We start from the raw sequence: 3,649 nt of genomic DNA, 5'->3' as shown, positions 1-3,649 counted from the left end.
GGACTACCTTTCTAAAGTAAGTGCTAAAGTGAGAAGGTGTCGTCTGTGTTTCGGAAGCAGTAGGGACATTGACAAAGAAAACTACATGTATTATGACTTATACATCTCATGATTATTGATATACCTCACAATTATAACTTGTGACTTGTGACACATATCATATTTATGAGATAGGCCTATGTATGTATAATTATTACTTATACAAAGCCGTCATAATTATGAGATGTAGGCTAGGCCTAAGTCATAATATTAATAACTTTCTCCGAAACACACAACTCTCGAGCAGACGACACTTTCTCAGTTTCGCACTTATTTTGGAAGCCGATGGCTGTGCGCATGTGTAGTCCGGCCTAGAGTAGCCAGTGCACTGCCTTAAACCGGTTCCGAGGTCGGGTTCTACCACCACCACGTGAGGCGGCGCGGCTTGTCCGTCGATTGGGCTGGTGCCTGGGCGGGCCTGGCGGCCATTTACAAATCTTGGTTCTTTGAAGTCGTATAGTTATCTAAATCAAAATACATCCACAAATTCATCGACGCAAAGTTGGAAAACGGAAGTTATTTTAATTGGTGAGTAAAAATACCTTCTTTCTTTGTCAATTCCTGGTCATTTTGAACAATAATTCGCCCTGAAGACGGAAGATTGGTTTAGACAAAAATGTCACACTCTCTGCTCTCTGCTGTTCCAAAATAAACAAACTAGCCTCTTGGCTTAGCCTCTGGGTACAGAAAGTTAAACGATGTATTACTATTTATTGATTGATTGAATTTATTTGGATAAAATTACACTATGCACCTAAGCTTTAGATGCCTATTTAGTTGCACGGCGTAATCAATGTCGACAGTGCTCTCTAATAGTAATAGGAGTTTGAGGCAAAAATGTTCTCCTTTTTTAAAACAAATTTGTTTCATTTTCTCCGCCCACCGGCATGGCCGGGGTGAGGGAAATGGGTTTCAGCGGGCTAAGCGGTGGATGGCATGCAGTTAAAGTTTGACTAAAATTGTTTGTTGGCATCTTTTTTCAGTTTCTAAAATCGAGACTTTAGACATTTTTTGCCGGCTCAACCGTTATACAGTTACAGAAATAGACGTTCTTTTAGGCTCATGTTATTTGACATTAAGACATTAACAGGAGTCAAAACTGACTTTGTTTTGAATGGTATGTCATTTGACCAGTCATGCCAGTTCGGGATCATTTACCAGCTGGATCACTTTAACTTTGCAATAAGTTAATCACACCATGGAGGTAGTTCTACCTCCATGATCACACGTAAATAAATTACTTCTCAAGCTAATTTCATGCAGAATAAGTTCCAATAAACCAACAAACCACAATTAAGGTGCCAAACTTCATCAAATTTTCTAAAGTTTGCTTGCGATTATTGATCATCACTTTTAAAAGAAATTTCTGGTGAAAAACGCTTTTAAAAACTTCTCCCCTTCAAAATTTGCGACTTACTAATTTATGTTTAAAAAAAATTAAGATATCAAAGAGACTTGCGATAAAAAACAATGTGAATTCAAAATTGGTCAAACAACTGTTGTATTTTTTAAAGAGTGAACAATGTCTGTCTCTCTTCCTTTTCAGGTGGCATTCAATTGTTTTCAATAAATTTATGACAATGACTTGTTTTTTATTATATTTTACAGCTGATACATATTGGCTTTTCATGCCACCATGGTCACCGAGATGTTTCCTGATAATTCAGTAGAATCCTTTTCACCTCATCTCATGAGGGGGATTGACATTAACAGGCGGGAGAGAGAAAATGTAAGAAATTATAATATTTAAACACACCGTTCTTTAATGCCATTATACACTTTCGGCACAAAAAAAAAAAACAGTTCTCAGATTTACAGATAACTAACATGGTTTACAGAAGGTAATGGTGAAAGACTTCTCTTGAAATATTATTCCATGAAATGCTTTACTTTCGAGAAAACAGTAAAAAAAAATATCATTCAATTCTCGTCGAGAATTACGGATTTATTTCAAACACATGTCATGACACGGCGAAACGTGCGGAAACAAGGGTGGGTTTTCCCCGTTATTTTCTCCCGACTCCGTTGACCGATTGAGCCTAAATTTTCACATGTTTGTTATTTTTTTTATATCAGTTGTGATACACGAAGTGTGGGCCTTTGGACAATACTGTTTATCGAAAGTGTCCAATGGCTTTAAACAAACTATTGTGTGTTTTTAATGAACCTCAACACAACTTTGTGAGCTAGAGTAGATAATATCTTGTGTTATTTACATGTACAACAAAAGGGAAATTTTAGTATTTTGTCCAGTATAAGGAAAGTTGCTGCCCTGCAACTGGATCACACCACCATTCAGGACACACATTATACACTGGACTGCAGGCCACGAGGCCAGTGGTTTCAGTGTTGGGGCCAGTAAACTTATCCTAACAAGCCAAGATGTCTTGTGGTTTGATTAATTAAAAATGAATGTTGTCAGGACTCGGGAACTTGTCTCTTATTTTGAATCTAGCCTTCATGTGAACCTGTCTGTTCCGTTCACCATGTTGAGCAATAATTTCTTATGGGTTTTTCTCCCAACTCTGCCATCAAATGTTTTCCTTTAGTTAGCCCTTGGTCATTTACCAAGTTTTCTTCTGTTGATTAATTAAAACATTGCATTTGTTTAAAACAACCACAAGAAATGGTTCTAAACTGATTTCTGTTTACAATACATACATCATTTCTATCTGTATGTTGGGCTGACTATAGTGTTTGGTCTAAAAAGTTAAACATTAATTGTTTGCATAAATCATTTGTTTGTATTAGATGGTTCCTCATTGGTGTCAACCTCCATCTGCCTATACAGCAACAAACATTCATCATTCCAATCTGGTTCCTCACAATAAGTTATTGTACAGCTTAGTCAAAGGCAGGAAAACAGCATAACCTCCCAAGACAGTAGTCAGTCAATACAAAGGTAAATTAGTTTTCTGTTGATGAGCAATACCTTTCATGTGACATTTTTTTTTTTTTTTAGTGCAGAGTATTGATGACTCCTCCTTGTCCCAAATCACCTTATCTCTTTTCCCATTGTTCTACAACATTTTAAAAAACAAACCTGGCACACCGCTTTGCATTCTTTGGCACCCTCCATGCTTTAAAAGTCACTGACAAGTCTAAAATCCTTCTGGCAAATTGTTGGACCCTGGACTCTACGTACTGTGTACATCAACTACAGAAAGAATTAAGAACCAAGAACAACTCTTTTTTAGTTTTACCTCGCTTGCAGTTACATACTGAATGGCGGGGGGGGGGGCCTTGATATTTTGATTTTTTTTCTATTAAAATCACCAGAGAGTAAAAATTTGTTTATGATAGTTTCTTTGGGTTTTATTTGATTCTATTTACACATGAGACATGTTTTTAAACTCAAATCAGATAATCTTAATTTTTTAAATCTAATTGTGATCTGTGGAGCATTGAAAAGGGGCTTCTAGTTTAAGAGAAATGCACAATTTTAAATTGGTCAGAAATCAACCCTCCCCCCCCTTCTGTGGCCCCTTAAATTTTATTCAAGTTTCATTGTTGCACACATGCAAGCAATCGACCACTTTCAGAGATACAAACTAAACTGGAAACATAACAATTATTTTTTGAATTGCATTGTGTTGCCTTCGTCTCCTGA

The sequence above is a fragment of the Asterias amurensis genome, chromosome 14 (assembly GCF_032118995.1).
Source record: "Asterias amurensis chromosome 14, ASM3211899v1".
Classification (NCBI taxonomy): domain Eukaryota; kingdom Metazoa; phylum Echinodermata; class Asteroidea; order Forcipulatida; family Asteriidae; genus Asterias; species Asterias amurensis.
This window is presented reverse-complemented; position numbering follows the sequence as displayed.